Consider the following 27,537-nt stretch of genomic DNA (forward strand, 5'->3'; position numbering starts at 1 on the left):
AGTTGGTTTTTAATATCAGTTCATGCAGTTGTAATTCATACAATAGAAAGTCTTAAAGAACACAAACGGTTAAACAGCACTGTGGGATAAGTGAGAAATGTATATAATTAAACATTATAGAATTTTTCTCACGGAAAGAGCTAATATTAATCTGTTAATGACTCACAGAAACGGACAGATCACAGGCAGTTTCAGTAGTAAAGTTCGTGCAAAGTGCAACATACACAATTCAAACACCAGTGCAAAGCACTTTATTGCAGTTTGTGTCAAAAATCAATATTTCGACACATATCCACACATAATCTTGCTTTCGCTTTCCTCTCTCTAAATGCGCGCTCTTCTCTTGACGCGCGCTGCTGTGTGTACCTCATCTGTAAATTTGGAGAGGTTAGTAACTGAACTCATTTCAATATCACTGACTCGATTAATTAAATACGAAAGCCGTGTAACGTGTCATCGATTGACGTGCTGTCTTTTTTCCCCTTTGAATCTCTCAAATTATCATATGTGATCTCTCTGTTATTGGACTTTTAAACTGATAAGGGAAAAACGTCAAAATCATACACAAGATATCTTAAACTGTTACTGTTCACTGTTGTGGTCAACAATAGTGCAATACAATATTAAAAATTCAGAATTCAATAATGAATAAATCTTAATAATTCAAGATGTTTCAGGGAGCAGGTCGATGCACACAAAGAACGCTATGATAAAGCATGTGAAACGCCATGTGTGTGTCGATTAAAACATGTTATATGCGAAATAAATTCAGAATTTTTTTGATAGGCTATAAATGATACTGTATTAGCTATCTACCACTAATAAGTAGGTTAATATGCAAAGAAATTCTGCTATTCAAAAATTAGTTTGTTAGTTATAAAAAATACTAATGTCCATATTGGCTCTGGTGCATTAAATAATAATAATAACATTAAGATTTTTTTTAATCACAAAATATAGAAAATGGTATGGAATGTTGATATTTTTTAAAGGTATCATCTTAAAGTTGTAAATTCCAACACTACAGTTAAAACATATTTAATTTTTATAATTCTGCTTTTGCTGAACAAATGATAAAATTTTTTAATTTTAGGGAATAAAAAGTTTTATATTGTTTGTCAACTCTGTCATGGATGATTTTAGTAATGTTTAGAAATAATAATAAATCATAGCAAGAAAAATTGTAATGTGTAGTTACTAAATTTAAACTGAATTGACCATAATTTACAGTATTACAACTTTTTAGCCAAACCTTCTACTTGCTATAACTGCAAAGATCACATGATACTAATGAAATCAGGATTAAAATATTTTTTTTTTGTAAAATATGTAATTAATGAAATATTCAGTTTTCCTTTTGTAATTGTGATAATAATAGCATTGACAGTTTACAGTTTAAACGTTTAAAATTAAAATATTGGTGAAATTGTTTTTTAAAGAAAAGCAAAATAAAATATTTTTGCATGATGGAAAAATGCACTAATTCGTAAATCAAGAAATCGTGATTTTTTGGTAATATGATCTTTGAAAATGATGAACACATTTTAAAAATAATCAAAAATGTAACAATGTAATGTAACAATTTTTTAAAAGCTGAAAAAAAGGATGGCTTTGGTCACTAAATGTACCTGCAACTACAGAATCACCCATATAGTTCATGGAGAGCAACATGTTTTTCTGGAGTTTTCTTGCAAAACTTGGCAAACATCACTTAAGCAAGCAAACGCTGACATAAATATAATCTGCAGTTCAAATACTAGTTTTAAAATAAAAGTAGTTTGCTTTATTAAAATGACAGAGAATACTAAAAATTATTTTATTACCTTTAAAATAATTGTTTATATATATATATATATATATATATATATATATATATATATATATATATATATACTGTATATATATATATATATATATATATATATACACACACACACACACACACACACACACACATATATATATATATATATCCAAGTTTCAAGCTGGAGCCGGGCCTGATCACAGAGGTGATTTATTCTAAAATCGATGTTACAGGGAGGCTTTTATTGAGTACAGTAGAGAAATTAAAAAAAAAACATATTTTACATTTGCTATTTATTGTTAGTTAATGTATTTTCAAACAGTGATTACATCAGCTTTCTGATTGCTGATGGAGCTGGACCTGTAGACAAGGGAACTGACACATTTGAGGAAAACAGAATCCAAAATAAAAGGTAGGATAATTTTATTACTAGCACTACAGAAATCAAATGACACATTGTGCAGTAAGATGACTTTGTTTTTTAAATGTTTTTTATGATCTGAAATATCTGTAGATTAGTGTGTGTGGTGAGGGTAAAGAAGTCCACAGCAGCATCCTGGAAATGCTGTAATGCAGGGGTGCCCAAACTCAATTCTGGACAGCTGGTGAAGTTTAGAGTCAACCTAAACTAAACTCTGCAAGACAGCAGCAGTTCTGGACTGAGTTTGGCCACTCCTGTTCTCCTGTAGTGAATTGAACGAGACTCTGCATCAGTCCACCTGTCCTTGTGTCCTCATCTGGACCAGATGTTGCTGTGGTCTCTTCATCATCCCTATCTCGGGCATGGACTGCCATGCATCACCGTCCTGTTTCAGTCTGACTGCAGCAATGAGGGATGTGATGATGGCGAACTCCCTCTGATCATCTGCAGAACTGGCCCAGCTGTGTGAAGACACAGCAAAACATGGGCTCCTGCCTGTAATACATCTCTGTTAGAATATAGCTTGGTTTCATGCGTTGGTGACTTGTATTTATTTGTCATGATTACTTATATTCATTCTTTTCATAATATAATAATTTTTCTGTTTGTTTTTAATAAATAATGATAATACTTTCAATATTGTATGCATTTCCATTGTTTAACAGAAATGTAAGAAAATAAGATGCATTGTCCAGTGACTTCAAGTAGATTTACTTAGTTAATTGTCCACATTTATCATTACTAGCAATGCATTCTTGGCTAAAATGTTAAGTAAACATACATTTTTTGGAGTGTAAAATTAATCATAAAAAATTGTAGCATTAGTTATTAAGGTAAAGTTTGTTTTATATTTGCACATTTAAACATTTCAATGGTCCCTATGTTGTTTACTATGGTACTTTAAATATTTGGTTTGAATGACTTCAAAACAACATTAGCACTAATATTCAATTGACAGTGGACAGTGCTGTATTTTGATAATCATTGGCTTCTAATATGATTTCCCTATATAGAATTTGAAAATCTTTTTCTGAAATTACATTAAGGAGAAAGTCAGAATGAGCAACTATAAAACCAGCTTCACCTCAATGCATTGGATGCACCCTGGTCTGCCAGTTTTCTAAAACAAATATAGCCTATGAATTAAATAGTTTAATCGTACTATGTGATAAGACTGAATAGCAAACTTGACATTAGGGCAAGCTAGCCACGTTACCTTTCGTAAAACAAGAATTGTTATCCTAGCTATGAATACTGATCACTAACATAGTTTTATTTAAACTAACATCAAACTGTACAACTATAAGTGGTTTTATAAAAAGAAGCAATGAAAACGTACCTTAACTGTACTGCTGCTTTCAGGATTTCATCGATTCAGCTCTGCAGAAAAAGCACACACACACCAGCAATCAGAAAGCTGATGTAATCACTGATTGAAAATACATTAACTAATAATAAATAGCAAATGTAAAATGTGTTTTTTTAAATATCTGTACTGTACTCAATAAAAGCCTCCCTGTAACAGAGACTAGAATAAACCACCTCTGTGATGTCACACTGTTCAAAGAAGACGTGGAGACCCAAATGCAAGCGACAGTTTATTTACAACTCAGAAGAGACAACACAGAACAAAGAGAAGCTGGCTGGGTCCGTGTATCATCCGTTCATTTGATTATTCCTTTTATTACGGAAAACGAAACATCAGAAAAACGATGAATATTTCGTTTTTCTGTTTATTCTGTAGGCAGAAAAAACGGAAACTCATCTGTTATTCTGCTTATTAACTTAAAACGAAATATTAAAACAAACACAAAACCAAAACGAAATAATGAGTCAAAATATGGTCCGTGTGCGGTCCGTGTACGTTTTGTTCATTTGTTTTCCATTTTCAAACGGAATAAAGGAAATGGAGAAAACGGCCGTTTTTCCGTTTTTCTTTTGCTCACGAGAAAACGAAAAAACGAGATTTTGGCTGGATTTTCGTTTTTTTGGATTAGGGTAGGAAAACGGATAAACGACTTTAAAATTCATTTTACACATGTAGGCGGTGCTGAAACGCCCACTTTCCTCTAATTGGTCAACCAAATCTGCGCTCGTGACGTCACCCTCAAAATAAAAGCCTTACACGCAGGCTTTTAATTATTATTATTTAATTATATATATAAACAAAGTTTACATATTCTATCATTTGAACCACACACAGTTAGCAGGCTTACATTCATTGCGTATGTATAAATTAAATAAAAACGTAAATCAGCAGTATTCTTAGACATTTGTCATTAAAATAAGGTCATAGTTCACTGCCAAGCTTCTTGCTGCTGTGCACCTGATGCTGAGCAAAGAAAGCCATTTCCGAGCAGCACCTGGTTTACATGATTGTTTTAGAGCTATTGTAGGCCTAAATATTAGCCTACTCTGTATAAAATAATAATTTATTATTATTATTATTATTATTATTATTATTATTAGGCCTATTATTATTAGTATTGTTATTATTATTATTTACTTAGTTATTTAATGCTTGTAAGAACACAATGGACCCTGCATGGGGCTATAATAAATGGTACCATTTGTTTCTATTGGATTTTCTCCTATTTTAATTTAATATATGCCTTTAGCCTATTGTAAATATTTATTTGATAATTAATACTTTTTTATTGCAACGTCAAAGTAGGCCTGTCTTATTATTATTATTTTTTGTTATTATTTTGTCGTTGTTGTTGTTGTTGTTATTATTATTGTAGCAGGGACATAGCCACAGGTGTGGCAGAGTGTGCTGGTGCCACCCAAAGTGGCATCTTGCACCTGAAAATAGATGCCTTCGCGCTCAAGCGCGCGCAAAAAACTTGCACAGGCAAAAGTAATGATGAATGTGTTGAAGGAAAAAAAAACATTCTAATTATTTGTTAATAAAATAGTGCAACATTATTCTCAGTCAGTGTAGGCTGAAAAAATTAAGATCGCCAGCATTTCAAGGGTGGTTTTATTTTTAGTTCATTGCTGTGACGCGCTATATTTCACTAAGGCTGCATGAGACTGCGCATCTTGCTTATTTTCTCTATTTTACATACAGAACATATCAAACAGTCCAGGTTCTACCGTTCTAGTGAGTGTGGGGCATTGCTTTACGGTGGTAAAGTGGATTATTTCTTGGCAAATTCATAATGATTCACTTTGTTTAGTAATAAATTTCATAGTCATAAAATAACTACATTTCAAGAATATGTTAACACTTTCAACTATTTAGGATTATTTATTGCATCAAAAGTAATTTCAAAGTAACATTAAATGTACGTATAAACTGCTTAATTTGTGTGTGTAAACACCTAAGATGCAAAAAGCTTATTTAGACCAGAATAGGCCTACTAAATGCAACGGTCAATGTATGTAAACTTATGACCAAAAATGTCTTAAATTACTAAATTTAAGTCTTTTTAAGTTTTTAAATAATTTAAGTTTAACATAAATGATTTAAACTTTAAACTTCAAATTAACAGAGTATGGCAAATAAATTGTTTATTAAATGGAGGTCAGGTGTCTATCTTAATTATAATTATTAAATATTATGACACTACAGTGGTGTATTGGAGAGTAAGCACCTTTTAATTAATTAATTTTAAATAAGTGGTTTATCCTAAATAAAATGCAATGGGATCGGTGTGCAATGAATAGTTTGAAAACCCCTGGTTCAGACTAGACGAGCTAGCTGTCTGTGCGCTGCGCTAATAACTTGGCATTTGCTCTTTTCGGTGCTGCCAGATGCATTTATAGTGCATAAAAAAAATAAAAAAGGTAATTCGGTAAAGCGCGCGATGCGCGCAGAAATAAGCGCACTATATGCATATGTCGAATTAAGTTCTCTTTTTCTTTAATCAAGACTTTTCCATTCGAGGAATTACAGTTATTAATAGCTTAGTCCTTATAAACGATCAGTTTATAAAATACACAATTTACGGATCAAGCCTAATGAAGAATAAGAAGAATATGCAACGCATTATGATCCTTGAATGATCAGAGCGCATTTATATAAACTATAAATTTTATATAATCCATAAATATTAAAAAACATTATACATTTAAAGTAATGGAACATTATATGTTATAAAATCTAAACTATTATTTAGGCTACAGGGTGTTCAGCGCGTGCGTCAAAGAAAAAACATGACACAATCTCTATAAAAACTAGTTGTTTATTTACAATATCTAAAGGGATATAAAACATCTAGCATGCATCTCCATTCTCAACGAGTTTCTGTGTCCTGCATCCTTCACAGACCGAGGTCTCATTCCGAGGTAATCTGTAAATGTTCTGGCACATTCTTGATTAAAGGTGAAACTGACCGGCGCAACGGATGATTTGTCATCTAGGGTGACTACAGTTATAATACAGGTTATGGAACTATTTCACTTTAATTTCATATTATTATTTTATTAAACAAACAAACCAGTTTTTGTTTTGGCTCTGCATCCAGCGTATTGGATCTTTGAAGCATTGCACTTCAAATGTTATTCTTTTTTTTTTTATTGCATTTTTAATATTTTTAATTATACAACACAAAATTGGTTCTAAACAGATACATTTTCCTATAGGCTATGATGAAGTGTATATTTTTGTTCACACAGGTCCTATACAAAACTGTGTGGATGGATGATTTGTTTCTCCGTGAAAATCACTCATTTAATAAGCAAAACAGGCCAAAATGTTGTTTAGCTTGCGTCAAACTGGATGGACAATTTACAAACATATTGAATACAAAGGCTGGTTATTTTATGCAATGAGGGACAATAGGCCTATTACAAATTAAATAAAATTATTTGCATATTAAAACGAAAATATAATACAACAACAGATCCTACCTCGTAAGAAATGACTTTAGATAATGTAAATAAGCATCAAGTTTTTTTTGAGATTGTGTGTCTAATTCAGTAGTGTAGTGCGTTCGCGTGGGTTTCCTCCGGGTGCTCCGGTTTTCCCCACAGTCCAAAGACATGCGGTACAGGTGAATTGGGTAGGCTAAATTGTCCGTACTGTATAAGTGTGTGTGTATGTGTGGATGTTTCCCAGAGATGGGTTGTGGCTGGAAGGGCATCCGCTGCGTAAACACTTGCTAAATAAGTTGGCGGTTCATTCCGCTGTGGTGACCCCAGATTAATAAAGGGACTAAGCCGACAAGAAAATGAATGAATAATGTGCAATACTAATTTAAAATACGTATCACTAACCTTATATGTGAAATAGCAGGGCCCGCTGTAGCACTTTCTCAAGAAGAGCAAATGTCAAATTATTAGCGCAACGCACATGTAGCGAGCTCATCTGTTTGTTGGAACTACTAGACACAAATTTTTTATCAACTATAATGTGTTTAATTAGTTAATTTGAAATTTATTTCATTATTCCAGCAATAATTGTTGAGTGAAAGAATGCGCTAGAAATATGCATTGCGGCTCTCTTTATTGTACAGGCTTATTGCACTTAAACTTTTTTAGGTTCGGCTCTCGAATTAGTAAGGTTATGAGTAAATGTTATTTAAAATATTTAAAGCCTGCCATCTAGCCTACAATAACAGCAAATTTAATAATAAAAAAATAATAAGACAGGCCTACTTTGGCGTTGCAATACAATAGTATTAATTAGCAAATAAATAATTACAATATATAATTAAAATAGGAAGAAATAAATGAAAACAAATGGTACCCTTTGTTTTTATAGCAGGGCCCAAAGTGTTCTTATTCTGGTTCTGCTATCAACTATTAAAAAGAAAAAAAAAACACACCAAACAATAAAAACACTAGTAACTGATAATAATAATAATAATAATGATAATAATAATAATAATAATAATAATAATAATAATAATAATAATTATTATTATTATTATTATTATTATTATTATTATTATTATTATTATTATAAAGCCCTTGCTCTGAAACAATAATGTAAACCAGGTGCTGCTCGGAAATGGCTATCTTTGCTCAGCATCAGGTGCACAGCAGCAAGAAGCTTGGCAGTGTACTATGACCTTATTTTAATGACAAATGTCTAAGTATACTGCTTTATGTTTTTATTTAATTTATACATACGCAATGAATGTAAGCCTGCTAACTGTGTGTGGTTCAAATGATATATGTAAACTTAGTTAATATATAATTAAATAATAATAATTAAAAGCCTGCGTGTAAGGCTTTTATTTTGAGGGTGACGTCACGAGCGCAGATTTGGTTGACCAATTAGAGGAAAGTGGGCGTTTCAGCACCGCCTACATGTGTAAAATGAATTTTAAAGTCGTTTATCCGTTTTCCTACCCTAAACCAAAAAACGAAAATCCAGCCAAAATCTCGTTTTTTCGTTTTCTCGTGAGCAAAAGAAAAACGGAAAAACGGCCGTTTTCTCCATTTCCTTTATTCCGTTTGAAAATGGAAAACAAATGAACAAAACGTACACGGACCGTACACGGACCATTTTTTGACTCATTATTTCGTTTTGGTTTTGTGTTTGTTTTAATATTTCGTTTTAAGTTAATAAGCAGAATAACAGATGAGTTTCCGTTTTTTCTGCCTACAGAATAAACAGAAAAACGAAATATTCATCGTTTTTCTGATGTTTCGTTTTCTGTAATAAAAGGAATAATCAAATGAACGGATGATACACGGACCCTGGCTGGCTGTAAGTCAGGCGATCACAAAAGGTAGATAAAGGGACAAATAGTTCTCCGTCAACAGAGCGAATCATATGTTCATTGGAGAGAACTTCACTCCCCGTCAACTAAGCGAATCAAATGTTCATCGGAGAGAACCTCAATCGCCGTCAACAGAGCGAATCAAAGTTCATCGGATATTACTTCAACCAGCGCACAACACCAGCGAACTCAACGGGGAGAGCCTGACAGAGATACAAAGACAGGTGAGGACAACAAACTGACAAGGTGTGACAGGAACCTGAACATTTATAGCCACAGTAATGCGCTACACCTGGAGCGCAATAATCAGCTGAGCGGTGCTAGGCGACCGATGACCATGATTATGTGACCGCCCAGCTGATGACATGAAAACAAGAACACTGACAGCCACGCAACTCTCACACAAACACAGAGACAAGCGCACACATACTGGGGCCTGTTTCAGTAAGGAGGTTCAAACAACTCGGAGTTTAAACTTGAACTCTGAGTTGATTTACCGAGAGATTAAAAACTCAAGAGTTTTCGGTTTCAGAATAGCTGATCTGAGCTGGGTCAATCAACTTTGAGTAGACCAACTCAGAGTTAAGCGCGCACACCGTGACTATAAAAAGGCATTATCAATAGAGCACAGATATTATGAGTGACTATGGCAACATATTAAAAAAAAGAGATCACCGTTTCTTTTTCCGGCTGAACTTGATCTGCTCATGCAAAGTTATAGCAAATATGAGTGTATATATTTAAAAAGAAGCAACCATCAGTGAAACAGAGACAGTTAGCGTGGGAAAACAGCTGCTCAAGTTAATGCGTAATTTTTTTATTTTAAGTATTTAAACATTTAAGTATAATAAAATAAGTAATGTAATGTGTGACGTTTATACTTTTTTCTAAACTTTTATAAATTTTTATCAGTTTTAATAGATTTAACAATGCACTTGTTGTGTGTCTGCCTTTTTATTGATCAAGTGATAGAGGTTGATATAACATTAAGAAGGTAAGCAGTAATAAAATAATTTTTAGACAGAATAATAATCACGTTAATCTAGTAACAGTGCATGTCGAAAGTTAAGCTAATTATTTATGAAAAAAAGGACAAGCCTCGTACGTGACTTTGTTCTGTGTGTGACAAAAAAATGTAGGCAATAGCTGTGTTTCCATCAAAATATAGGCTATTACATATTTGTGCAAAACTGGAATAACGCCTAAAAATAAAGCAGCGTTTTTATCCAAAGAGTCGAAGAGAACACAATCGTCACTTCCTGATTAACTTGCGCCAAAAATCAACAGTAAAAACAGAATTTACTGCGATAGAATACACTGCATCAATGAATTTTTATTTAATTAATGTACCTGAGCCTTAGAAGACAATTGACACATAATGAACACGTGGGGGCGTTTGAAGCCAGACGCGGAGATCTTGACACGCTCCAGACACTCAAAGGTAATTAATAATATACACTAATACTGAAACAGTTAAGGCATTTTATAATGACTAAAACAACATTTAAGATGTTCTGCAGTGTGCTCAGTCTGCTGGTTTGTCCATTCACACACATTTTCATCATCATCTCTAACAAAGTTTTTTTTAATGTACATACTGTAATTTGTTATGTGCACTTCGTAGTTTATGTGCATCTTATCAAATAAAAGTTTAACCTACTCAGTTATGCACATGTTTTATTATGCATATGTAACGTCTCCGGTCCTTCAACTCTTCTTCCTCTGCGTTGTGTGCAATGCTCTTTAATGAAGGCCTGGACACAGTTTTTGATTACTCCTTTTTACTGATATACTGAAATAATAAACAGTACAGCCCTTTTTAGTGGATTGCTTGCTGCAGACATACAACATCCACAGCATGGCTGTCTCACAGCATCTGCTGCCTATAACATCATTAATATCCATATATTAACTGATAATCATATGAACATTTAACATAAAACGTAACATTCACAATTAACAAATAAACATTGATATACCTGAAATAATAAACAGTACAGCCCTTTTTAGTGGATTGCTTGCTGCAGACATACAACATCTAAATAAAATAGAAAATCAAATCAACCGCATGGCCTTGCTAAAGAGCACAATCCAGTAGACATTTATAAAAAGCCATTTAACTTACAAAAACTACATTTCACAAGTCAAACTTAATGCTTAATGTTAATATAACCGAATTATAAACTAAATGTTTGAAATCGCAACTTTCTTAAGCTAATATTAATAAACTAAGACGGAGCATGAAAAACACCTACCCACAGCATGGCTGTCTCACAGCATCTGCTGCGCTAGGTCACCTCCTGCCTAACTTGTATGTCTGCGGTACCCAAACAAACCACATGAGGGCGCCCTTACTCTATAAAACACATAACTGCTGCATAATTCAGGAGGATTCACAATGAAAAATATAACTTCGTTACATTCACCCCCACTGAATTCTGCTGAATGATGGCAGCGGAAGTAGTAAACCAGAAAAAAACAACAACAGTACTCTTCTATACACTGTACCGATACAGAGATACCATAAACAGGTATGCCAAACACAAGGTTATCTGACAAAGATGAAGTGGAATGAGAGGAGCGCCAATCTCTCAAACCAACAACTGGCAGTAAGATGCCTACATACATCTCACAAAGTTCCACATCACGGTATATACATAAGCAAACACAAATCAAAACAAAAACAACTGGACCATATCCAGGTATGTCATAAAAAAAAGAATTACAATTGGAAGCAAAAAGGAGAAAAGAAAAACTATATAAAGTTCAATAAATAAAACCCCTAAGAACAACATGTATTGTCTTATCCATAATCTAGAAAAAGAAAACAGATGTTCAAACAGTCAAAACTCTTCCATTCTGCATTGACACAACATTTTGTCCAGACATGGTACACAAAAGTCTATTCACAGGTTTCAGTATACGTCCAAAACGAGACAGAGGGATGATAAACGTTCTGGAGTCTGAAACAGACAACCCATCATCATCATTGGAAACATCAGACAAAGGAATTGAAATGACGGAATGAGCAGGACTTGCAACTGCAAAATCAGTAGTTCCGATAGTACTCAATTCATCAGAGCAGTCATTTTTTGGACTTACTGATAAACTGATCAAAGATAGAGTTGATCCCAAATGCGAACAACTCTTGGGTAGACCTGAAACCCAGTCAGATGTACGACCATGACCATCTGCGGAAGCAGATGAAACATTGCCGTAAAGAGACAAACCATCATTATTGCCTGTAGACACTGAAATCTCAGATGACTGTGCAATCTTATCTCTGACATACAACTCAGGATCTGGACTGTCAACAATTACGCCTGTCAAGGAATCATCAGCTTCCTCACATGAGTCAGCTACGACCAAGGAAGGAACACTATCAGATCCTTCATCTTCTGCTTTGTCTAGTGGCAAAAAGTTCACAGGTAGCAACAAGTTACGATGCACCACTTTCACTTGATCAGTGTTCACATCCCTTATCTTAAAAATGTGAGTATTGACATTCTTATCTACTACAAGAAAAATAGTAGATGCCCACTTGTCAGCTAACTTCCTCTTCCCTCTTGCAGCCTTGTTCGCTAACAGCACACGATCACCAATTTCAATGTCTTAACCCTTGACTCCCCTATTATAGAGAACTGTATGTCTGTGCTGTTCCTTTTTAGCGTGAGTCTGAGCTATGGACAAGGCCACTTCCAGATCTTTCAAAAGAGAACCTATGTATTTGTCATAGCAAGTGACTGTGTGATCTTCCAAAACAGAGCGGAAAATTAGGTCTACTGGAAGGCGAGGAACTCTACCGAACATGAGATAAAACAGTGCATAACCCGTAGTCTCATGAACAGTACAGTTATACAGAAAAGTCAAAGACTGCAACTGTCTCGGCCAATTACGTTTCGCTTCAGGGGCTAAAGCACGAATCATACCACCCAGAGTTCTGTTAAACCGCTCAACACTCCCGTTTCCCATAGGATGGTAAGGAGTTGTGCGTGATTTTTGCACCCCACACACCCGTAGAAGCTCACTAATCAGCTGGCCCTCGAAACTAGCACCTTGATCGCTATGTATGCGCTCAGGAAACCAAAAAATACAAAAGTATTTATCCCACAAGACACGTGCCACCTGTCTAGCAGACTGATCATTACACTGATAGGCTTGAGCCAACCTAGTAAAGTGATCAGTAATCACTAGGACATTGACAGATCTGTTATTATGATCTTCAGCAGACCAAAAGTCAATGCACACCAATTGTAGTGGTCTGCTGGTCACAATACTCTCTAAGGGGGCTCGGCCCTCAGGCTCAGGAGTTTTGCTGACTACACACCTTTGACAATGACGTACATGCTCTCTAACATCTCTATCAAGACTCAGCCAAAAAAAACGACGTAGAGGATGCCGTCCTTCATAACAAATTTTTCCCAATGCTTAAGGTATCTGACCACCCCAACAGATTCCTTAGCTCTCTCTCGTCTGGATGGTTTGCGATGACGCTCCACATAAAAAATTACCCTCGACAGTACACTATCTGAGAGCTGTTTCTCACGTAAATCACGCTCTGAGTAAATTAGTTGACTCTCTGGCTCAGAAACTATCTGAGGAAGATGCTCTAGGATTGACAAAGCAAGAAGTCTCGCACCTTCATCCCATGCCTCTTGTAAGTCAAGCACAGCCACAACCTCCTCCTTATCCAAGCATGTTCCAGCAACACTATTAGAATTAATATGCACAAGACCACCACAAGGAGTGTTTGGCTTTCCTTCAGATCCACAAGACCACCTAAAAGCATCCTGAACCGAACCAGCAGAGAGTCCTTGCACCTCATTTAAAAGTCTGTCATACGATTCGCTTAAAAGTCTAGAACCAATATTAGATCTCACAAATGGAACTCTACTCAAAGCATCAGCCACGACATTCTGTGAGCCCGGTATGTATTTGATGTCGAAATTGTATGCTGCAAGTTTGGCGACCCAACGCTGCTCACAACAATCAAGTTTGGGCTTGGATAGAATATGTGTGAGCGGGTTGTTATCAGTCCATACCGTGAAAACATGACCTTTAAGCCAATGACTGAATTTCTCGCAGACTGCCCACTTTAATACTAAAAACTCTAAGCGATGTGCTGGGTAATTTCGCTGAGATGGGGAAAGCGACTTACTAGCAAACGCTATAGGTCTAGCTCTAGATTCTCCTGGCTGGACCTGGGAGAGAACGGCCCCAATGCCGTCTGAAGAAGCATCAGTCGAAAGAACAAAAGGGCGGCTGAAGTCAGGGTGAGCTAAGACAACCGCCTGTACCATGGCCAACTTAAGATGTTCAAATGCCAACTGTACTTCAGATGTCCAATCAGTCACACTCAACTTCCGTGGTACACAGACTCGTTTATTTGCACGACCCCGCTTGATCTTCTGTTTCTGACCCTTTAAAAGATCAAAAAGCGGCTTGGCCACAGAGGAGTAATTGGGTATGAAATGCTGATAATAGTTGACCATCCCAAGAAACGACCTTATGCGCTTCTGGGACGGTGTAACTCCATCAGCCTCCATTAAGTCCAATCCGGTCATTTTGGAAATACTGTCCACCTTACTTGGATCTGTGGACACTCCAAACTCATCAACAACATGCCCTAAAAACTGCACAGATTTCCTTAAGAAGTTACATTTCTTGGGAGCAAGTTTTAAGTTATGTTTCCTCAATCGGCTGAAAACCATCTCAAGACGATCCAGTGCTGTAATTTCATCAGGCCCAAACACTATCAAATCATCCAAATAACATAACAAACTCAAGAAGTTTTGGTCATCGAAAATGCTTGTCATAATGCGCATAAAACTTCCTGGGCTGTTACAAAGGCCTTGAGGAAGCCGATTGTACTCATATAAACCCATAGGTGTTGTAAAGGCAGAGTACTTTCGGTCATCCTCATGCAACGGCATGTTGTAAAAGCCAGAGGTCAGGTCCATTGTACTAAACAATGAATTCCCCCCTAATGCAGCTAAACAATCGGCCTGGTGGGGAAGTGGATGAGCATCTTTCAGTGTTCTCTTGTTTAACCATCGAAAGTCTGTACAGACACGTAAATCCCCATTCTTTTTCCAGACGAGGACTAAAGGAGATGCAAACTCACTGGTCGACTTGTGAATAATCTCCTTCTCCTCCATTTCAGTCAACACGCGACGCAACACTTGATATTCGCTGCGTGCAAACGCGCCGATATGGAAGACGGAAAGGTTTTGTGTCTGAAAGATGGATCCTGTAAACAAATTCAGTAGCATTACCACAATCTAAATGATGGCGTGAAATCACATCATTCTACTGTATGACCATCTCAGCCAACTTCTTCCTACAGGAATCAGACACATCACAGGAATCTAGGTCAAGCCCTTCCAGACCAACAGATTTCAGTTTCTCTCCAATACAGCACGAACCTAAGGAGACACTATCCACTGGCTGAGTTTTCTGAATCTGTGAATATAGTGCTCCGTCATCCAAATCCTCCAGTCCAACACCTGGAAACAAATCAGCTATCTTGGCATTACACTTTAGCATAACAGGTTTGTTCCATGTATTGATTAACTTCAATGGAACCCACCTGTCTCCCCATAGATGTGTGACAAGTCTGGCTACCAGAATGCCCTTAGGTGCAGAACGAGAACTTGTGGGCTCAGTCACAACAGCACTACCCGGCGACACCACTACATGCTTAGGCAGTCTTCCCCATACAAGGTACTCACGGCCAGGCTCTAAACAAACTGCTGAATTACATCTCACAGTTCCTATTTTGTCAGGAATTTCGTCACCCATCCAACGATTCAAGCCTGCAAGCATAGAAAGGTAAGTCTCAGCCATAGGATCATTACAACGAAGAGGTGTTGAAACTATCTTCCAAAGCAAGTCACATTGCTTAGAACACCATATAATGTGCTTAATGACATTCGTACCAACAATGAATTCGTCGTGCTGCCCACTGACAACCAGGGTAGGTACCAGCATTTTACATCCATAAATCTCAAGTTGAACTGTCACAGTACGTTTAGGTTTTACCTGGCTACCACCACAACCTATTAATAGCACATCTGGGCTATCTCCATTTTGATCATTGATTATACCAGCTTCCAACAGTTTTTGCTCTGCACTTTCATTCATGGTACATGCCATAGAACCACTGTCAAGCATACCATTCAAGGCTACCTTATCATCCACCATGACTGAAGTGTAGAACAAACTGTCACTGCTGCAGATAGCATTTGTGTTCTAAAACACTACATTCTCACTACAACAAGACTCTTTGGCAGACATGAAAATTTTTTCAGCATTTGCAACATCTACGACGTTTTGGGAGTTACTATCTAAACCTGCACAACCTCCCTCCATATACAGGCTGGTCAGTTTCCTGACTGAGACTGCGGACAGGCTGACTGTGCATGGCCAGGTGAAAAGCAGCTAAAACACAACCTGTCTCTCAGGCAGTGAGACTTAGTGGAATGCAAAGTATTACCGCAAACTCCACAGCCCCTTACCCTACCTCTGTACCTGGGAATTACATTCCTTTCAGGTTGGACGTTGCTACTCTGGTGCACTCTTTCCACCACCTGTTCCAGCATACCCATCATACGATTCAGGATATGTTCATTCGAATTTCCCCCCTGGTCATGTGACTGTCGAACTGCTCTTTCTGGAAAGCAAGTACTGTGCACCCGGTCTTGCACACCATCAGACACAGGAGGGGAACTCGTGTAGTGCGCAAAACTAGCATTCGTTTCCTGCGAGCGAGACATTGGCAAAAGATTGTTACATCGTAACACATCAACATTTCTCATGTCAAGAGAGCTGGCAGATGTCAGAGACGAGCGCTGCTCTCTCTGATACTCATCCAATCTCCCCTGAACTTCTTTTGCAGTCCATTCACTGATCGGCTTGTGCTTAAAAAATCAGATAATACTGGATCAGGGCAGTATTTTACAAACATTCGAGCCACCTCTGCACTGATATCATCCATAACACGACCCTGTCTACGCAAGCCTTCATCTGCTAGATCTGCCGCTTTATTGACTCTGATCCAATAATCCACTGCAGACTCACCCACCTTAGGCCGAGTTGAATAAAAGTCTGCCAAAGGAAGGCAAGATGGTGCGATACTAAAATATTTCAGGAGGATAGATTACATTTTTTCAGGGTCACTCTTCACGTTAAGAGATGTGTCGCTCCTTAAACTAATCCGCACAATATCTGCCCATTAAGCGTGACATTGTTTCATCCGCCTGATTTTCAACAGCACACTTCTGTTTGAACAAAAGTGTTTTGGTCATTTCAATCCATTCATGCACCGGGAATTTATCACTTCCGTCTCCCCTAAAAATCACAAGGTCTTTATCAGAAGTGACATGAACTGTTACACGGGAAACATCTTGCTTGGTAAAGCTGTCAGAATTTACCCCTCTGTTGACATGAGACTCTCGATTCACAGACATTGTACTGTTCTCTATTATTTTGGCAGCGACAGCATCAATAATTTGTTCACCCAGTCGCCCAAACATATCAGTTAGACAATTTAAAATTTGACTGTCACTACTGGTATTGTGTGTCGCAGACGTATTTCCAACACTGTGCTGCGCAGTCGGATCATGAACGAAAAGCCCACGACCCACACCTTGAACATAATCAGGTGTCACATGGGACAGGCCCATCCTATTGATAGTAGGTCCATCTTTGCAAGCACTGTTAGTAATGACACCCCTCCCACGTGGAATAAAAGGGCTAATAGGAGAACTAATATTGAAACGATCTACAAATTTCTCACCCATTATTTTAAAGTTAATGAAAAAATGTCAGTTCGCAAAAAAAAGAACAATAGTAGATACAAAATCAAACAAAATTGTTGCAAATTTCCCTTATTTTTTCTTTTTTTAGAAAGTCTTAAATTGCAAAAAGATGCATCCAAATGTTCATAAATCAAATTATGTCAGACAGGGACCAAAGCAGCAACCTCTCGGCGATCTTCATCAAGTTGATCAGGTGATCTGACGAGTCACGGCACCAATGTAACGTCTCCGGTCGTTTAACTCTTCTTCCTCTGCGTTGTGTGCAATGCTCTTTAATGAAGGGCCGGACACAGTATTTGATTACTCCTTTTTACTGATATACTGAAATAATAAACAGTACAGCCCTTTTTAGTGAATTGCTTGCTGCAGACATACAACATCCACAGCATGGCTGTCTCACAGCATCTGCTGCCTATAACATCATTAATATCTATATATTAACTGATAATCATATGAACATTTAACATAAAACGTAACATTCACAATTAACAAATAAACATTGACATACCTGAAATAATAAACAGTACAGCCCTTTTTAGTGGATTGTTTGCTGCAGACATACAACAACTAAATAAAATAGAAAATCAAATCAACCGCATGGCCTTGCTAAAGAGCACAATCCAGTAGACATTTATAAAAAGCCATTTAACTTACAAAAACTACATTTCACAAGTCAAACTTAATGCTTAATGTTAATATAACCGAATTATAAACTAAATGTTTAAAATCGCAACTTTCTTAAGCTAATATTAATAAACTAAGACGGAGCATGAAAAACACCTACCCACAGCGCGTGATTTTTTTCCCAAACCAGTTCAGCGCAAACCACGCCCCCTACGCGAAAACCCCACCCCGCAGCTGTGACACGCGCGATTTCATTGGGCAACGTTGTTACTTGTCGTCTGAGAAAGAAGTTCAGAGTCAACATCAATCAAGTTCGTCTCTAATGGATCTATCGTTGACAAACGGTAAACACTTCTTGCTTAATAATGTTTAATATTAATAATTTAGTCATGGAGATGTGAGTGTATGTTTTTTTTATAGTGTTCATTTTATTTATTTCATCTTTATTTTATCATTTTCGATTGCCCTCAGGAGAGTACGATTGTAGTCCCAAAGACCAAGCTGCGGGTCTAAAGGTAAAAAATACATTGTTTTTTCATTTAACACACAAATTTAGTACACAGTCTTTCAAAAATTTGGGATCAGAAAGGATTGTAATTTTGTTTATAGAAGGATGCTTCAATTAATCCAAAATACAGAATTAAATAAATGCTGAAGTTAAAATAATGCGTTTCTTATTTACTGAAAACTAATTTAATTAAACTGTTTCCAACAATGATAATAAATCAGCATTTATAATGATTTCTGAACTATGGTGTGACACTTGAGTGATACATATAGTGTGAGACTAGAGTAATAATGTTGATAATTCAGCTTTCACATCGCAGGAATAAATGATCGATTTACATCAAAATATAAATATTACTATTAATTTCATTAACATTTCACAATAATGCAACTTTCTGTATTTTTATTAAAGTGAATGCAGCCTTGGTGAGCAAAAAAAGCTAATATTGATCTCAAACGTTTGAACAGCATTAAAAGATTTATAAATAATATAAATTATTATTATTACTTTTATTGTAATAAACTTGGCTTACTGTAAAATTTTGGGATATCTCAGTTAAAATGCTTATGTGTGAACAGTCTTACAGGTAAATTATTTCTACTTTTACAGAACTGGTTGCCTCTTGAGAATAAATACCACTTCTGCACCTATCGCTTAGGCCGTACAAACAGTAAATCACATTTGGGCCACACATGTTTCGAAGCAATTCTAAAAAATGCATTGAGAGATTTGGGAAGTAAAGGAATGGGTAAAAAAACTTAGTGAGTCTTGAGTAAGTTGGAGAGTGGCAGTGACAAAACCTAAAAAGGGACAATGTAAAATCAGTTCATTCTTTTTTACACTATATAAATGTAACTCACTGAAAATAACTTTACAGTAAATATTGTAAACATACATAATTCTACTGTTTAAAACATTTTAGATTCTTCATACAAATTGAGATGTTTATTAATATATTTTGCTTTAGTGTGCCAGTTAGAAATCTCAGTTAACATTGACTTGGTTAATGGTTTGTAATAGTCCAGTGAGATTTTTACCCTTGTGATGGCTTCAGTATTTGTATAAACTTAGGACAGGTCATATGGATAGATGACTGGATAGATAGATTTTCATATGCACAGCCACAGTGATTCTGAAATCATATAGTCTCAGCCTTAGACATCATGCCAAGCAACTTCTGATGCATATGGCACACTTTTCTGGAAATCTTTTTAAAGATCCTCAGTCGTCCTCTGATTAGTTTAAATATACATGATTTCTGTGAGTTGACAGCATACCTAGAAACAAGTCTGTGCAAATAAAATAGCTGCAATGGTTATATTGATGACAGCACTTATTAATAAACCTATAACTTTTTGAGACATTTAGTGATTTACTGCCTGCATGCTTGTCTGTGATGATAGGCATTTATTCATTGGATTTAAATGCTAAATAATTAAAAGTATCCAATATTCACTGCATAAAAGCTTTAACTCACGATATTGACAAACTTGCAGGTATGCTTGTATATATGTGTGTGTGTGTGTGTGTGTGCGTGAGCGTGTGTGTGTGTATATATATATATTTTTTTCTAATGGCAGTGTAAATCTTCAAATATTCTGTCATTTTGGTCATAAAGATAAGAGAATGACCATTCAAAGCAGCAACTGTTTTTTTATTTTTTATTTGTGGATACTCACAAAAACAACAAAACTTTGCTTTTATAGAACAAAGTAAACTTTCACATCTCATCTGAGGTGATCTTTAGGTAAAAATGCTTCATCAAAATAATGAATGAATCTGAAAACAAATGCTACATACATGTCCTACAGATTTCCTGTATGTTTTGTTGACAGATCATTTAGAATATTGCTGCATCATTGTTGTAAACGTTTGAAATTTCTAAATGTAAAATAAAAATATCTAACATTTCTGCACACTTAAACATTTAAAAATTTATATTTTTCCTGTAGGCTCATTACAGGTGCCAGCACAATGTTCATGTTCGATCAGGCATGGCTAGTCAACAACGGCTGTCCAAAAACATGCTGTGGGGCAAAAAGGGTTTGCACTTTGGTAAAGACTGTAGACAAAAGGGGAGGATCAAGTAGGTGAGTTAGAAATGTCAAAATTGTACTAATAATTTTTTTTTAAGTTTCTTTGTGTAATTTATTTTCATTTTTCAGGAACAATGAACCCCATATTCCCACTTACTCAACCTCTGTGCGCTTGTAAAATGTGCATTGAGGCACAAGGTTGTAGGGGTCACTGTAGTTGCCACCGAGTTAACTCTGTTGAGATGCCACCATGTCAGAGCCTGAGCTGCCAGTTGCCACCAGAGCTATTGATGCCAGATTCACAAGAGTTATTGTCAACAGAACCGCTTACAAAGCCTCAACCACATTCAGACCCATTCCAGCAAAACTGCCAGAGCCCGTGGTGCTAGAGCTGGCAGATCTGCTGCTGCCATAGCCAACGCTTCCAGAGCCACCGATGCCACCACCTGAGCTCCAAGATTGGCCACCTCTGCTAGAACCAACTAACCTGTAAGAGCCACTCTACCTATTTCTAAAGTGAGGACAATTTATGCTTTATAAATCTCTAATAAATGACAATTCAAGGCTCAGTGTCAAATGAACAGTACAGCTTTGTAATCCTATCTAAAAATAAAATTACTGTACAGTTTAAACATTGCCGAATAACAGGAGTGTCAAAATACGACATAAAATTGGATAAAAAAATAACAACAATATAATATTTAACAATATATTATGATACAAAATTATAATGTTATTTAGCGAAGTTTAAACTGTACGGTAACTTTATTTTAGTTAAGATTGCAAAAATGTATTTTTCATTTGATGCAGATTCATTTATGTATCTTCAAATTATAAGAAATAAATCAAGTCGTGTTTTTTCCCCTGTTTAGAAGATAACTGAGCCTTAAATTGTTATTTATAAGGGATTTATAAAGCAAAAATAGTCCTCACTTTAGATTAGGTCACAAAACTGGATGAAGTTAAAATACTAAAGCATTTATTAACATACAAATTAATTATTAGTATATGCCTGAATAATAAGATATATAAATGTTAATTTGAATGGTTTATTATTTACTTATGCGTTCTAAATGATCTTTAAAAGCCACAAAGTACTCTCAAATAATTGGTTTGTAAATGATACAATACCTAAGTATTGAAAAAATTATTATTAACAAAATATGAAAATACAATCATTAAGCACATTATAGATGTGCTTATAAATCAAGAATAGAGCATTTGTATCTGTAGTTACAAACTGCTTACTAACTTCTGTTAATGTAGAGTTAATGCTTAACAAATGATGAATTAAATTTGCTAATGCTTAATAAATTATTAGCCTGTAGTTATTATAAAGTGTTACCAAAATGTGTATTGTTTATTTATTTTTTTATGGGAGGGCTCTAACAATGAATATTATTGCTGTCCAACTGATTATTCTCATGTTCTGGTCATTAAAGGTAAAACAATAGGCACTGTGAGAGGAATCATATGATCAATTTTAACTTGTTTTCAGCATTAAATGAAAGCCTTATTTGAAAGGCCTGCAGAACATATGTTGTTCTCATTTGCAGTTATTAAACATTCAAACTCTGTATAGAAACAGGTATAGTTCAATGTACTTGTGCTTCAGTTGATTTTCATCTGATATGCAGATTATGTGCAGTGTTGGGTAAGTTACTCTGAAAACGTAATTCATTATTGATTATTACTAATTATAATTTAAAAATAAATACAATTGTATTTTAAATAACTTTTTTAATTCAATTTAATTAAAAACTTAATTACTCAGTAAATTATTACTCAATATTATAAAAGAAATATCCACAAATCCCAAAGCATAGACAATAGAAATAAAAAATTTAATTCTTTAAATTTGAGTCTAACAGGACCTGTTAGTTTCATTAAACATTATATATTTCAAATATTTTCAAATTTGATACCATATTTCATACAGACCAATAAGCATGTGTAATTGTTGGACAAATGTAACATTCTTTAATTTAAAAAATAAGTTATTTTGCAAAATATCTGAATTTTGACAACAAATTATACACATTCCTATCCCACTTCTCTGAATTAATACAAGATATTGTCAGAATAAATCTTTCAATTTAACTATTTTATACTAGACAGCGAAAGATAAAGAGGTTATGTTTGCATGCAGGGGCTGTGTTAAATTTATAATAATTAAAAATGTTTTTTAAAATAAATATTATGTTTGTGTGTTTTTTGCTGGTTTTTGTACTTGAGTAAAGTTTTCTCATTGTTAAGATGCTGTTGTGTGTGTGTTTACTTCATGTATTTTTGGCACTATTTTTATTCATTAAACACAGCTTTTTATATAAGCTGTAGATTGTTTGTACTACGTTTTATTTCATACACGCACTTTGTTAACCTTTCGTATTTTAGGTCTTTTATTAAAAAATAAGTTTGTGTTCGTTGCCATTGTGATGAAGCTGGAGCTGCTGGACCAATGAAATCGAGCCACGGACGTGATTTACAGCAGCGGGGTGGGGTTTTCGCGTAGGGGGCGTGGTTTGCGCTGAACTGGTTTGGGAAAAAAAAATCACGCACCCACAGCATGGCTGTCTCACAGCATCTGCTGCGCTAGGTCACTTCCTGCCTAACTTGTATGTCTGCGGTACCCAAACAAACCACATGAGGGCGCCCTTACTCTATAAAACACATAAGTGCTGCATAATTCAGGAGGATTCACAATGAAAAATATAACTTCGTTACACATATTTTCAAAAGTTATGTGAATCATGACGTTTCCATCAATCGTTTTTAAGGGCATCTCCAAAATGAGCTCTAAAATAGGTGTGTGGAAACGTAAGGCTAGGCGAGAAATACGCTTCATCTTTAAAAAAGGGGAGGTGACCGAAAGAAACTCAGAGTTTAGAGAATAAAACCTGCTCCGGACGAGGTTAGATTCACAGAGTAAGTTACCACAGTAACTGACTCTGAGTTAAAGTTACTTTTCTTTCAGAAACAGGCTTGACTTACCCTGATTTCTCGAGTTTAACAAACCTGCCATTTTGAAATGGAAAACCCAGAGTTTCTCTAATTTCAGGGTTAAAATACTCTGAGTTTTCACTTAACCTCCTTTCTGAAACAGGCCCCAGGGGCCTCTTTCAGTAAGAAGGTTCAAACAACTCAGAGTTTAAACTTGAACTCTGAGTTGATTTACCGAGAGATTTGGTTTCAGAATAGCTGATCTGAGTTAGGTCAATCAACTTTGAGTAGACCAACTAAGAGTTAAGCGTGCGCACCATGACTATAAAAAGGCATTATTAATGGAGCGCAGACATTACGAGTGACCATAGCAACATCTTAAAAAAAAAGAGATCATTATTTCTTTCTCCAGCTGAACTAGATGTGATCATGCAAAGTTATAGCAAATATGACCAGATATTTTTAAAGAGGAAACTATTAGTGAAACAGAGGCAGCCTGGCAAAACAGCTGCTCAAGTTAATGCGTAATTTTACATTTAAATTATTTAAATATTTAAGTATGATAAAATAAGTAATGTGTGACATTTATAAAAAAAATTAGAAACTTTTATGCACGTTTATCAGTTTTAATAGATTTAACAGTGCACTAGTGTGTCTGTCTTTTTATGGATCAAGTGAAAGAGGTTGATATGACATTTATAATGTAAGTAGAACTAAACAATAGTTTTTATAAAGAATAATAATAATCCCATTAATCTAGTAACTTTACATGTCTAAGGTCAGTGAAATTAAGCTAATTATTTATTAAAAAAGGACAAGCCATTCTCGTACATGACTTTGTTCTGTGTGTGACTAAACTGTAGACAATAAGTCTCCATCCAAATATATTACATAAATTTATGTGTAAAACTGGAATAATGCAGATGCAATAAAGCAGCGTTTCCATCCAACGAGTCAAAGATAACAAAATTGTCACTTCCTGATTAACTGGCGCCAAATATCAACTGTAAAAACAGAATTTACTGTGGTAGAAGAAACTGCGTCAATTATTTCTTTATTTAATAAATGTACTTGCACCTCAGACAACAATGTTGACACACAATGAACACGTGGGAGCGTATGAAGCCATGAGAAGAAAAGACTCTTTGACACACTCCAGACGCTCGGAGGTAATTCATAATATATACTGAAACAGTAAAGGCAGGTGTGACCAAACCTGTTCCTGGAGATCGACCTCCCTGCAGATTTCAGTTGCAACCCATATCAAATACATCTGCCTGTAATTATCAAGTGCTGTTCATTTCCTAATTAATTGGTTCAGGTGTGTTTGATCAGGGTTGGAGCTGAACTTTGCAGGAAGGTCGATCTCCAGGAACACGGTTGAGCACCACTGAGTTAAGGCATTTTAGAATGACTAAAACAACATTTAAGACGTGTTACAGTGTGCTCAGCCTGCTGGTTTGTCTATTTACACACATTTTCATCGTCATATGATCTCTTATAACAAATTTTTTTTAATGTACATACTGTAATTTGTTTAGTAAAAGTGTTTCCATTGTACTCTATGTGTATCTTTTCTATCGCATAAAAGTTTATCCTACTTAGAAATGTGTGTGCTTTTTATGCATATTTTCAAAAGTTATGTGCATCATGACGTTTCCATCAATGGTTTTTATGTGCTTATCCAAAATAAACATTAAAATAGATGGGTGGAAACGTAAAGCTAAGGTGAGAAATATCGCTTTATCTTTAAAAAAGGGGAGGAGACCGACAGAAACTCCGAGTTTAGAGAATAAAACCTGCTACTGACCAGGGGGCTGTTCCAGGGAGCAGGTTATGTGACATACCCGGGTAAGTTTGAGAGTAAGTAGGTGGATAACCTCAGCTTTGGTTCCAAAATCGGAGGTAACTTCTGGGTTTGTTAAGTAGCCATAGCAACTTACTCTCTGAAGATAACCTGCTCCGGAGCAGGTTATGTTCAGAGAGTAAGTTGCTATGTTCCAGAGTTTGTCTGTTTCAGAGAGTTTACTGAGCATTGCGTGCTCTTTTGATGAGAATATTTATGGATGTGGACACACAGATACAAGTTTTTTCGTTGTGAGAGGGTTATAAGTGCAAAGTTTTTTTCATAACCAAATTTATAATGTTAATGTATTTAACAAACCTTTTTGAAATCAAATGTGACAAACCTGGGCTGGGCTTACCATAAAAAACATTTAGTGCAGCTCTTTGTATTCGCGTCAGGGCATTTTAGGCAACTGTACAATGTGGCAGTATGACCACCTGTACAGTATGCCCGGCACTGAACAGTTTTTTACACTTTTGTACAGTTTCTTGGTCATAAATCACTGCGTATCATTACACAGTTGATTCAGAGCACGGCAATAGTGTATGGACAGTGTGTCGTTAATGAGCAACGGAGCGCACAGCGGAGCGAGTTCGAATCTAACATACAGATCTTGTGTTTTTATCTCTCCTTCTGCACCCTCACATTTTTCTGTATAATATTATAAGAAGTGGCAGCTTTGTCCTTTGTAGGAAAATATATCTATAATTTAAGATGTAGGACGTCGTTCTTATGTATACATTCACGCACACACACCTACATTTTTTTATGTAATATTTTTTCAGGGTTTCCAAATGCTATTGTGTGCATTAATTGTAGCCGATTTTAAAGCTCCATCAGTCACTAAAGGACACTGATAATATGAAATCTGTCCATAGTATAAATGTGCAGGTTCAACTTAATTTTCTGTCCTTAATCTTTTGGTGTTTCAACTATTAAACTCATTACTGCTTCCACTTACCAGCTCATATGTGATGACCCACCTCATCACTATATGTTGAGGCTAAATGGCTGATTTTCAGGAAGTAATGATTCAAGTGTATAATACAAATATAGTAAAAAATAAATAAATAAATAAATAAATAAATAAATAAAAAAGTAAAAAACTATAAAGCAAATGTTGCTTTACACAATATTTATTTTTATTATATTTGTATTATTCAATAGAATCATTACTGGGCACTACATTATTACTTGCTGGAGGACAAAACATACCCTTTTCTGCCTTATACAATGACACCCTACCTGCAGCCTGACCCAGAGGAAATCTCAGTGACCCAAGCAGACAAAAGAGATGGAAGAGTGCTAAGAAATATAATTTGTCAAAAAACTGTTTAATCAAATAGTTTGGTCTGTTCATTTCTTAATTTCCTGAAATAAAAGGAAATCATCCTTTTATAGGAAATATATCCGATTATATTTTTCATATACATTTCTCACCTTAAGGTGATGCTCATGTGACTTTATTTATCTTTGAAGATGGACCCTATACAGCTACTTTAGAATTTAAATATATAGATATAAAAGATTTTGTGATCAAAGAGTAATATTCAAATATGGAAAAGTGCAGACAAATTCCTACACTGCTTGTTAGTTGAGGCAGAAGGAACTTCGTCAGCATGCAAAATAAAAAGCATAAAAAGAACCTAAAGCTACCTGACAACAATCACTTACAACAGTGACAGATTGAGTGGTTTAAGTCAAAAACTCAACCACTGATGAGCCTTTAAAGGACACAGCAGCTCCTGGGGGCTATTCCAGAAAGCAGGTTATGTGACATACACGGGTAAGTTTGAGAGTAAGTAGGTGGATAACCTCAACTTTGGTTCCAAAATCGGAGGTAACTTCTGGTTATGTTAAGT

General features: G+C 35.6%; 2 long non-coding RNA genes across 2 annotated transcripts in view; one reads left to right on the forward strand and one right to left on the reverse strand.

The window, feature by feature from the left end:
- Positions 1 to 2,212: 2,212 nt before the first annotated feature.
- Positions 2,213 to 27,537, reverse strand: part of LOC108180265 (uncharacterized) — a 45,667-nt gene continuing 20,342 nt past the window's right edge. The window contains exons 2-3 of the long non-coding RNA XR_001796791.4: positions 3,565 to 3,605; positions 2,213 to 2,720 (exon numbers count right to left, since the gene is read on the reverse strand). This is a non-coding gene — a long non-coding RNA (uncharacterized lncRNA). The remainder of the gene's footprint in view (positions 2,721 to 3,564; positions 3,606 to 27,537) is intronic.
- LOC110439790 (uncharacterized) lies at positions 18,655 to 23,076 on the forward strand. Its single transcript, XR_002458799.3, has 4 exons — positions 18,655 to 18,689; positions 18,817 to 18,860; positions 20,806 to 20,943; positions 21,019 to 23,076. It is a non-coding gene; the product is annotated as an uncharacterized lncRNA (long non-coding RNA).

The sequence above is a fragment of the Danio rerio genome, chromosome 5 (assembly GCF_049306965.1).
Source record: "Danio rerio strain Tuebingen ecotype United States chromosome 5, GRCz12tu, whole genome shotgun sequence".
NCBI classification, from domain to species: domain Eukaryota; kingdom Metazoa; phylum Chordata; class Actinopteri; order Cypriniformes; family Danionidae; genus Danio; species Danio rerio.